General features: G+C 49.0%; 1 pseudogene; it reads right to left on the bottom strand.

The window, feature by feature from the left end:
* Window positions 1–12425, bottom strand: part of LOC112236524 — a 127714-nt pseudogene that overhangs the window by 33146 nt on the left and 82143 nt on the right.

Below are 12425 nucleotides of genomic sequence, written 5' to 3'. Positions count from 1 at the left end.
CAGATAATCACATGGTGTGCTTTAGTAAGCAGGGCACTGTCCTCAGATAATCACATGGTGTGCTTTAGTAAGCAGGGCACTGTCCTCAGATAATCACATGGTGTGCTTTAGTAAGCAGGGCACTGTCCTCAGATAATCACATGGTGTGCTTTAGTAAGCAGGGCACTGTCCTCAGATAATCACATGGTGTGCTTTAGTAAGCAGGGCACTGTCCTCAGATAATCACATGGTATGCTTTAGTAAGCAGGGCACTGTCCTCAGATAATCACATGGTGTGCTTTAGTAAGCAGGGCACTGTCCTCAGATAATCACATGGTGTGCTTTAGTAAGCAGGGCACTGTCCTCAGACAATCACATGGTATGCTTTAGTAAGCAGGGCACTGTCCTCAGATAATCACATGGTGTGCTTTAGTAAGCAGGGCACTGTCCTCAGACAATCACATGGTATGCTTTAGTAAGCAGGGCACTGTCCTCAGACAATCACATGGTGTGCTTTAGTAAGCAGGGCACTGTCCTCAGACAATCACATGGTATGCTTTAGTAAGCAGGGCACTGTCCTCAGACAATCACATGGTATGCTTTAGTAAGCAGGGCACTGTCCTCAGACAATCACATGGTATGCTTTAGTAAGCAGGGCACTGTCCTCAGATAATCACATGGTATGCTTTAGTAAGCAGGGCACTGTCCTCAGACAATCACATGGTATGCTTTAGTAAGCAGGGCACTGTCCTCAGACAATCACATGGTGTGCTTTAGTAAGCAGGGCACTGTCCTCAGACAATCACATGGTGTGCTTTAGTAAGCAGGGCACTGTCCTCAGACAATCACATGGTGTGCTTTAGTAAGCAGGGCACTGTCCTCAGACAATCACATGGTATGCTGCTTTAGTAATGGTATGCAGGGCACTGTCCTCAGACAATCACATGGTATGCTTTAGTAAGCAGGGCACTGTCCTCAGACAATCACATGGTATGCTTTAGTAAGCAGGGCACTGTCCTCAGACAATCACATGGTGTGCTTTAGTAAGCAGGGCACTGTCCTCAGACAATCACATGGTATGCTTTAGTAAGCAGGGCACTGTCCTCAGACAATCACATGGTATGCTTTAGTAAGCAGGGCACTGTCCTCAGACAATCACATGGTGTGCTTTAGTAAGCAGGGCACTGTCCTCAGACAATCACATGGTATGCTTTAGTAAGCTGTCCTCAGACAATCACATGGTATGCTTTAGTAAGCAGGGCACTGTCCTCAGACAATCACATGGTGTGCTTTAGTAAGCAGGGCACTGTCCTCAGACAATCACATGGTATGCTTTAGTAAGCAGGGCACTGTCCTCAGACAATCACATGGTATGCTTTAGTAAGCAGGGCACTGTCCTCAGACAATCACATGGTATGCTTTAGTAAGCAGGGCGCTGTCCTCAGACAATCACATGGTGTGCTTTAGTAAGCAGGGCACTGTCCTCAGATAATCACATGGTGTGCTTTAGTAAGCAGGGCACTGTCCTCAGATAATCACATGGTATGCTTTAGTAAGCAGGGCACTGTCCTCAGATAATCACATGGTATGCTTTAGTAAGCAGGGCACTGTCCTCAGACAATCACATGGTATGCTTTAGTAAGCAGGGCACTGTCCTCAGACAATCACATGGTATGCTTTAGTAAGCAGGGCACTGTCCTCAGATAATCACATGGTGTGCTTTAGTAAGCAGGGCACTGTCCTCAGATAATCACATGGTATGCTTTAGTAAGCAGGGCACTGTCCTCAGACAATCACATGGTATGCTTTAGTAAGCGGGGCACTGTCCTCAGACAATCACATGGTGTGCTTTAGTAAGCAGGGCACTGTCCTCAGACAATCACATGGTGTGCTTTAGTAAGCAGGGCACTGTCCTCAGACAATCACATGGTATGCTTTAGTAAGCAGGGCACTGTCCTCAGACAATCACATGGTATGCTTTAGTAAGCGGGGCGCTGTCCTCAGACAATCACATGGTATGCTTTAGTAAGCAGGGCACTGTCCTCAGACAATCACATGGTGTGCTTTAGTAAGCAGGGCACTGTCCTCAGACAATCACATGGTGTGCTTTAGTAAGCAGGGCACTGTCCTCAGACAATCACATGGTGTGCTTTAGTAAGCAGGGCACTGTCCTCAGACAATCACATGGTATGCTTTAGTAAGCAGGGCACTGTCCTCAGATAATCACATGGTAGTAAGCAGGGCACTGTCCTCAGTAATCACATGGTATGCTTTAGGGGGCACTGTCCTCAGATAATCACATGGTGTGCTTTAGTAAGCAGGGCACTGTCCTCAGATAATCACATGGTATGCTTTAGTAAGCAGGGCACTGTCCTCAGATAATCACATGGTGTGCTTTAGTAAGCAGGGCACTGTCCTCAGACAATCACATGGTATGCTTTAGTAAGCAGGGCACTGTCCTCAGATAATCACATGGTATGCTTTAGTAAGCAGGGCACTGTCCTCAGACAATCACATGGTATGCTTTAGTAAGCAGGGCACTGTCCTCAGATAATCACATGGTATGCTTTAGTAAGCAGGGCACTGTCCTCAGACAATCACATGGTATGCTTTAGTAAGCAGGGCACTGTCCTCAGACAATCACATGGTATGCTTTAGTAAGCAGGGCGCTGTCCTCAGACAATCACATGGTATGCTTTAGTAAGCAGGGCACTGTCCTCAGACAATCACATGGTATGCTTTAGTAAGCAGGGCACTGTCCTCAGATAATCACATGGTATGCTTTAGTAAGCAGGGCACTGTCCTCAGACAATCACATGGTGTGCTTTAGTAAGCAGGGCACTGTCCTCAGATAATCACATGGTATGCTTTAGTAAGCAGGGCACTGTCCTCAGATAATCACATGGTGTGCTTTAGTAAGCAGGGCACTGTCCTCAGACAATCACATGGTATGCTTTAGTAAGCAGGGCACTGTCCTCAGATAATCACATGGTATGCTTTAGTAAGCAGGGCACTGTCCTCAGACAATCACATGGTATGCTTTAGTAAGCAGGGCACTGTCCTCAGACAATCACATGGTATGCTTTAGTAAGCAGGGCACTGTCCTCAGACAATCACATGGTATGCTTTAGTAAGCAGGGCACTGTCCTCAGATAATCACATGGTGTGCTTTAGTAAGCAGGGCACTGTCCTCAGATAATCACATGGTATGCTTTAGTAAGCAGGGCACTGTCCTCAGACAATCACATGGTATGCTTTAGTAAGCAGGGCACTGTCCTCAGACAATCACATGGTATGCTTTAGTAAGCGGGGCGCTGTCCTCAGATAATCACATGGTGTGCTTTAGTAAGCAGGGCACTGTCCTCAGACAATCACATGGTATGCTTTAGTAAGCAGGGCACTGTCCTCAGACAATCACATGGTGTTTAGTAAGCAGGGCACTGTCCTCAGACAATCACATGGTGTGCTTTAGTAAGGGGCACTGTCCTCAGACAATCACATGGTGTGCTTTAGTAAGACAATCACATGGGCTTTAGTACTGTCCTCAGACAATCACATGGTGTGCTTTAGTAAGCAGGGCACTGTCCTCAGACAATCACATGGTATGCTTTAGTAAGCAGGGCACTGTCCATCTTTAGAAGCAATCCTCAGATAATCACATGGTGTGCTTTAGTAAGCAGGGCACTGTCCTCAGACAATCACATGGTATGCTTTAGTAAGCAGGGCACTGTCCTCAGACAATCACATGGTATGCTTTAGTAAGCAGGGCACTGTCCTCAGATAATCACATGGTATGCTTTAGTAAGCAGGGCACTGTCCTCAGACAATCACATGGTATGCTTTAGTAAGCAGGGCACTGTCCTCAGACAATCACATGGTGTGCTTTAGTAAGCGGGGCGCTGTCCTCAGACAATCACATGGTGTGCTTTAGTAAGCGGGGCGCTGTCCTCAGATAATCACATGGTGTGCTTTAGTAAGCAGGGCACTGTCCTCAGACAATCACATGGTATGCTTTAGTAAGCAGGGCACTGTCCTCAGACAATCACATGGTATGCTTTAGTAAGCAGGGCACTGTCCTCAGACAATCACATGGTATGCTTTAGTAAGCAGGGCACTGTCCTCAGACAATCACATGGTGTGCTTTAGTAAGCAGGGCACTGTCCTCAGACAATCACATGGTATGCTTTAGTAAGCAGGGCACTGTCCTCAGACAATCACATGGTGTGCTTTAGTAAGCAGGGCACTGTCCTCAGACAATCACATGGTGTGCTTTAGTAAGCGGGGCGCTGTCCTCAGATAATCACATGGTATGCTTTAGTAAGCGGGGCGCTGTCCTCAGATAATCACATGGTGTGCTTTAGTAAGCAGGGCACTGTCCTCAGACAATCACATGGTGTGCTTTAGTAAGCAGGGCACTGTCCTCAGATAATCACATGGTATGCTTTAGTAAGCAGGGCACTGTCCTCAGACAATCACATGGTATGCTTTAGTAAGCAGGGCACTGTCCTCAGACAATCACATGGTATGCTTTAGTAAGCAGGGCACTGTCCTCAGACAATCACATGGTATGCTTTAGTAAGCAGGGCACTGTCCTCAGACAATCACATGGTGTGCTTTAGTAAGCAGGGCACTGTCCTCAGACAATCACATGGTGTGCTTTAGTAAGCAGGGCACTGTCCTCAGACAATCACATGGTATGCTTTAGTAAGCAGGGCACTGTCCTCAGACAATCACATGGTATGCTTTAGTAAGCTGTCCTCAGACAATCACATGGTATGCTTTAGTAAGCAGGGCACTGTCCTCAGACAATCACATGGTATGCTTTAGTAAGCAGGGCACTGTCCTCAGACAATCACATGGTATGCTTTAGTAAGCAGGGCACTGTCCTCAGACAATCACATGGTATGCTTTAGTAAGCAGGGCACTGTCCTCAGACAATCACATGGTATGCTTTAGTAAGCAGGGCACTGTCCTCAGATAATCACATGGTATGCTTTAGTAAGCGGGCACTGTCCTCAGACAATCACATGGTATGCTTTAGTAAGCGGGGCACTGTCCTCAGACAATCACATGGTATGCTTTAGTAAGCACATGGGGCACTGTCCTCAGACAATCACATGGTGTGCTTTAGTAAGCAGGGCACTGTCCTCAGACAATCACATGGTATGCTTTAGTAAGCAGGGCACTGTCCTCAGACAATCACATGGTATGCTTTAGTAAGCAGATCACATGGTATGCTTTAGTAAGCGGGGCTGTCCTCAGACAATCACATGGTATGCTTTAGTAAGCGGGGCGCTGTCCTCAGATAATCACATGGTATGCTTTAGTAAGCGGGGCGCTGTCCTCAGATAATCACATGGTATGCTTTAGTAAGCGGGGCGCTGTCCTCAGATAATCACATGGTATGCTTTAGTAAGCGGGGCACTGTCCTCAGATAATCACATGGTGTGCTTTAGTAAGCGGGGCGCTGTCCTCAGATAATCACATGGTGTGCTTTAGTAAGCGGGGCGCTGTCCTCAGATAATCACATGGTATGCTTTAGTAAGCGGGGCGCTGTCCTCAGATAATCACATGGTATGCTTTAGTAAGCGGGGCGCTGTCCTCAGATAATCACATGGTATGCTTTAGTAAGCGGGGCGCTGTCCTCAGATAATCACATGGTATGCTTTAGTAAGCGGGGCGCTGTCCTCAGATAATCACATGGTGTGCTTTAGTAAGCGGGGCGCTGTCCTCAGATAATCACATGGTGTGCTTTAGTAAGCGGGGCTTTAGCTATCCTCAGATAATCACATGGTATGCTTTAGTAAGCGGGCGCTGTCCTCAGATAATCACATGGTGTGCTTTAGTAAGCGGGGCGCTGTCCTCAGATAATCACATGGTATGCTTTAGTAAGCGGGGCGCTGTCCTCAGATAATCACATGGTGTGCTTTAGTAAGCGGGGCGCTGTCCTCAGATAATCACATGGTGTGCTTTCGCTGTAAAGCCTTTTTGAAATCTGTCAAAGCGGCTGGATTAAAGAGAAGTTCATCTTTAAGCCGATGTATAAACACGTGTATATTTTTATGAATGTTTATTATGACTATTTCTTTATTTTGAATTTGGAGCTCGGATGTTGTCGAGGTGGGTCGCTAGCAGAACGCCTGCACCAGAAAGGTTACAGCCCCTTGAATTGTTGTCAAGGCAACCTAAGGGTACACTATTCCCCATAGGGATCTGGTCACAAGTAGTGTACAACTAAGGAGTGGGGATGTAAAGTAGTGTACTACTAAGGAGTGGGGATGTAAAGTAGTGTACTACTAAGGAGAGGGGATGTAAAGTAGTGCACTACTAAGGAGAGGGGATGTAAAGTAGTGTACTACTAAGGAGTGGGGATGTAAAGTAGTGTACTACTAAGGAGTGGGGATGTAAAGTAGTGTACTACTAAGGAGTGGGGATGTAAAGTAGTGTACTACTAAGGAGTGGGGATGTAAAGTAGTGTACTACTAAGGAGTGTGGATGTAAAGTAGTGTACTACTAAGGAGTGGGGATGTCCCTTACCGTCCGGTGATGAGGAAGAAGAGGGTGAGGATGATGAGCAGGGAGAACCCGCCCACGGCTGCCGTGACAACCACGAGCACCTGCCCCTGGTCAGCTGCCATGCCTGAGTCTGATACGGGTCAGAGCAGAGAGAGACAAGCACACAACTTAGTACTACACACACTGAGATACACACACACTGAGATACACACACACTGAGATACGCACACTGAGACACACACACACTGAGATACACACACACTGAGACAAGCACACACTGAGACAAGCACACACTGAGACAAACACACACTGAGACAAACACACACTGAGACACACACACACTGAGATACACACACACTGAGATACACACACACTGAGACACACACACACGGAGACACACACACACTGAGATACACACACACTGAGATACACACACACTGAGACAAGCACACACTGAGACAAGCACACACTGAGACAAACACACACTGAGACACACACACACTGAGACACACACACACTGAGATACACACACACTGAGATACACACACACTGAGATACACACAAACTGAGACAAGCACACACTGAGACACACACACACTGAGATACACACACACTGAGACACACACACACGGAGACACACACACACTGAGATACACACACACTGAGATACACACACACTGAGACAAGCACACACTGAGACAAGCACACACTGAGACAAACACACACTGAGACACACACACACTGAGACACACACACACTGAGATACACACACACTGAGATACACACACACTGAGATACACACACACTGAGACAAGCACACACTGAGACACACACACACTGAGACAAACACACACTGAGACACACACACACTGAGACACACACACACTGAGATACACACACACTGAGATACACACACACTGAGACAAGCACACACTGAGACAAGCACACACTGAGACACACACACACTGAGACACACACACACACTGAGATACACACACACTGAGACAAGCACACACTGAGACACACACACACTGAGATACACACACACACACACACACTGAGATAAACACACACTGAGATACACACACACTGAGACACACACACACTGAGACACACACACACTGAGATACACACACACTGAGATACACACACACTGAGACAAGCACACACTGAGACAAGTACACACTGAGACACACACACACTGAGACACACACACACTGAGATACACACGCACTGAGATACACACACACTGAGACAAGCACACACTGAGACAAGCACACACTGAGACACACACACACTGAGATACACACGCACTGAGATACACACACACTGAGACAAGCACACACTGAGACACACGCACACTGAGACACACACACACTGAGACACACACACACTGAGACAAGCACACACTGAGACACACACACTGAGATACACACACACTGAGATACACACACACTGAGACACACACACACTGAGACACACACACACTGAGACAAGCACACACTGAGACACACACACTGAGATACACACACACTGAGACACACACACACTGAGACACACACACACTGAGACAAGCACACACTGAGACAAGCACACACTGAGACACACACACACTGAGATACACACACACTGAGATACACACACACTGAGACAAGCACACACTGAGACAAGCACACACTGAGACACACACACACTGAGATACACACACACTGAGATACACACACACTGAGATACACACACACTGAGACAAGCACACACTGAGACAAGCACACACTGAGACAAGCACACACTGAGACACACACACACTGAGACACACACACACTGAGATACACACACACTGAGATACACACACACTGAGACACACACACACTGAGACACACACACACTGAGACAAGCACACACTGAGACACACACACTGAGATACACACACACAGAAACAAACACACACACACACGTGTGCGCGTCCTCACACTCGTCCCCGGTGGAGAAGTGAACCGTGTTGCTGTAAGCGGTGAAGCCTGCGGCGGTGCGAGCGCGCACGTGGAACACGTACACAGTGGAGGGCTTGAGACCGGTCACGACGACGCCCAGGGCCTTGGTACGGGTCGATGAGTAGCCCGACTGTTCCTGTTCCTGGTGAGGACACGCCCACAATGACTTCACTTACAACAGGGTGGGAGCAAAATAAGGCATGCAGTAGGCCCCTCCCCCTAGAGGCCCCTCCCCCTAGAGGCCCCTCCCCCTAGAGGCCCCTCCCCCTAGAGGCCCCTCCCCTCCAGGAGCACTGGTTAACAGAGACCTTTATATCCAGGAGCCCCCTGGTTAACAGAGACCTTTATATCCAGTAGCCCCCTGGTTAACAGAGACCTTTATATCCAGTAGCCCCCTCCAGGCCCCCTCCAGGAGCGCTGGTTAACAGAGACCTTTATATCCAGTAGCCCCCTGGTTAACAGAGACCTTTATATCCAGTAGCCCCCTCCAGGAGCGCTGGTTAACAGAGACCTTTATATCCAGTAGCCCCCTCCAGGAACGCTGGTTAACAGAGACCTTTATATCCAGTAGCCCCCTCCAGGCCCCCTCCAGGAGCGCTGGTTAACAGAGACCTTTATATCCAGTAGCCCCCCCCCCAGGAACGCTGGTTAACAGAGACCTTTATATCCAGTAGCCCCCTCCAGGCCCCCTCCAGGAGCGCTGGTTAACAGAGACCTTTATATCCAGTAGCCCCCTGGTTAACAGAGACCTTTATATCCAGTAGCCCCCTGGTTAATAGAGACCTTTATATCCAGTAGCCCCCTGGTTAACAGAGACCTTTATATCCAGTAGCCCCCTGGTTAACAGAGACCTTTATATCCAGTAGCCCCCTGGTTAACAGAGACCTTTATATCCAGTAGCCCCCTGGTTAACAGAGACCTTTATATCCAGTAGCCCCCTGGTTAACAGAGACCTTTATATCCAGTAGCCCCCTGGTTAACAGAGACCTTTATATCCAGTAGCCCCCTGGTTAACAGAGACCTTTATATCCAGTAGCCCCCTGGTTAACAGAGACCTTTATATCCAGTAGCCCCCTAGAGGAGCACTGGTTAACAGAGACCTTTATATCGAGTAGCCCCCCCAGGCCCCCTCTAGGAGCACTGGTTAACAGAGACCTTTATATCCAGTAGCCCCCTGGTTAACAGAGACCTTTATATCCAGTAGCCCCCTACAGGCCCCCTCCCAGAGCGCTGGTTAACAGACACCTTTATATCCAGTAGCCCCCTGGTTAACAGAGACCTTTATATCCAGTAGCCCCCTGGTTAACAGAGACCTTTATATCCAGTAGTCCCCCAGGCCCCCTAGAGGAGCGCTGGTTAACAGAGACCTTTATATCCAGTAGCCCCCTGGTTAACAGAGACCTTTATATCCAGTAGCCCCCTGGTTAACAGAGACCTTTATATCCAGTAGCCCCCTACAGGCCCCCTCCCAGAGCGCTGGTTAACAGACACCTTTATATCCAGTAGCCCCCTGGTTAACAGAGACCTTTATATCCAGTAGCCCCCTGGTTAACAGAGACCTTTATATCCAGTAGCCCCCTGGTTAACAGAGACCTTTATATCCAGTAGCCCCCTGGTTAACAGAGACCTTTATATCCAGTAGCCCCCCAGGCCCCCTCTAGGAGCACTGGTTAACAGAGACCTTTATATCCAGTAGCCCCCCAGGCCCCCTCTAGGAGCGCTGGTTAACAGAGACCTTTATATCCCGTAGCCCCCTCCAGGCCCCCTCTAGGAGCACTGGTTAACAGAGACCTTTATATCCAGTAGCCCCCTCCAGGCCCCCTCTAGGAGCACTGGTTAACAGAGACCTTTATATCCAGTAGCCCCCTCCAGGCCCCCTAGAGGAGCACTGGTTAACAGAGACCTTTATATCCAGTAGCCCCCCCCAGGCCCCCTCTAGGAGCACTGGTTAACAGAGACCTTTATATCCAGTAGCCCCCTGGTTAACAGAGACCTTTATATCCAGTAGCCCCCCTCCAGGAGCGCTGGTTAACAGAGACCTTTATATCCAGTAGCCCCCTACAGGCCCCCTCCAGGAGCCCTGGTTAACAGAGACCTTTATATCCAGTAGCCCCCTGGTTAACAGAGACCTTTATATCCAGTAGCCCCCTAGAGGAGCGCTGGTTAACAGAGACCTTTATATCCAGTAGCCCCCTGGTTAACAGAGACCTTTATATCCAGTAGCCCCCTCCAGGCCCCCTCTAGGAGCACTGGTTAACAGAGACCTTTATATCCAGTAGCCCCCTCCAGGAGCGCTGGTTAACAGAGACCTTTATATCCAGTAGCCCCCTACAGGCCCCCCTCCAGGAGTGCTGGTTAACAGAGACCTTTATATCCAGTAGCCCCCTACAGGCCCCCTCCAGGAACGCTGGTTAACAGAGACCTTTATATCCAGTAGCCCCCTCCAGGCCCCCTCCAGGAGCGCTGGTTAACAGAGACCTTTATATCCAGTAGCCCCCTGGTTAACAGAGACCTTTATATCCAGTAGCCCCCTGGTTAATAGAGACCTTTATATCCAGTAGCCCCCTGGTTAACAGAGACCTTTATATCCAGTAGCCCCCTGGTTAACAGAGACCTTTATATCCAGTAGCCCCCTGGTTAACAGAGACCTTTATATCCAGTAGCCCCCTGGTTAACAGAGACCTTTATATCCAGTAGCCCCCTGGTTAACAGAGACCTTTATATCCAGTAGCCCCCTGGTTAACAGAGACCTTTATATCCAGTAGCCCCCTGGTTAACAGAGACCTTTATATCCAGTAGCCCCCTGGTTAACAGAGACCTTTATATCCAGTAGCCCCCTAGAGGAGCACTGGTTAACAGAGACCTTTATATCGAGTAGCCCCCCCCAGGCCCCCTCTAGGAGCACTGGTTAACAGAGACCTTTATATCCAGTAGCCCCCTGGTTAACAGAGACCTTTATATCCAGTAGCCCCCTACAGGCCCCCTCCCAGAGCGCTGGTTAACAGACACCTTTATATCCAGTAGCCCCCTGGTTAACAGAGACCTTTATATCCAGTAGCCCCCTGGTTAACAGAGACCTTTATATCCAGTAGTCCCCCCAGGCCCCCTAGAGGAGCGCTGGTTAACAGAGACCTTTATATCCAGTAGCCCCCTGGTTAACAGAGACCTTTATATCCAGTAGCCCCCTGGTTAACAGAGACCTTTATATCCAGTAGCCCCCTACAGGCCCCCCCCCAGAGCGCTGGTTAACAGACACCTTTATATCCAGTAGCCCCCTGGTTAACAGAGACCTTTATATCCAGTAGCCCCCTGGTTAACAGAGACCTTTATATCCAGTAGCCCCCTGGTTAACAGAGACCTTTATATCCAGTAGCCCCCTGGTTAACAGAGACCTTTATATCCAGTAGCCCCCCAGGCCCCCTCTAGGAGCACTGGTTAACAGAGACCTTTATATCCAGTAGCCCCCCAGGCCCCCTCTAGGAGCGCTGGTTAACAGAGACCTTTATATCCCGTAGCCCCCTCCAGGCCCCCTCTAGGAGCACTGGTTAACAGAGACCTTTATATCCAGTAGCCCCCTCCAGGCCCCCCCTCTAGGAGCACTGGTTAACAGAGACCTTTATATCCAGTAGCCCCCTCCAGGCCCCCTAGAGGAGCACTGGTTAACAGAGACCTTTATATCCAGTAGCCCCCCAGGCCCCCTCTAGGAGCACTGGTTAACAGAGACCTTTATATCCAGTAGCCCCCTGGTTAACAGAGACCTTTATATCCAGTAGCCCCCTCCAGGAGCGCTGGTTAACAGAGACCTTTATATCCAGTAGCCCCCTACAGGCCCCCTCCAGGAGCCCTGGTTAACAGAGACCTTTATATCCAGTAGCCCCCTGGTTAACAGAGACCTTTATATCCAGTAGCCCCCTAGAGGAGCGCTGGTTAACAGAGACC

The sequence above is a fragment of the Oncorhynchus tshawytscha genome, unplaced genomic scaffold (assembly GCF_018296145.1).
Source record: "Oncorhynchus tshawytscha isolate Ot180627B unplaced genomic scaffold, Otsh_v2.0 Un_contig_8066_pilon_pilon, whole genome shotgun sequence".
Taxonomy (NCBI): Eukaryota; Metazoa; Chordata; class Actinopteri; order Salmoniformes; family Salmonidae; genus Oncorhynchus; species Oncorhynchus tshawytscha.
The sequence above is the reverse complement of the archived record's forward strand: the minus strand, read 5'-3'. Positions and strand labels throughout refer to the sequence as shown.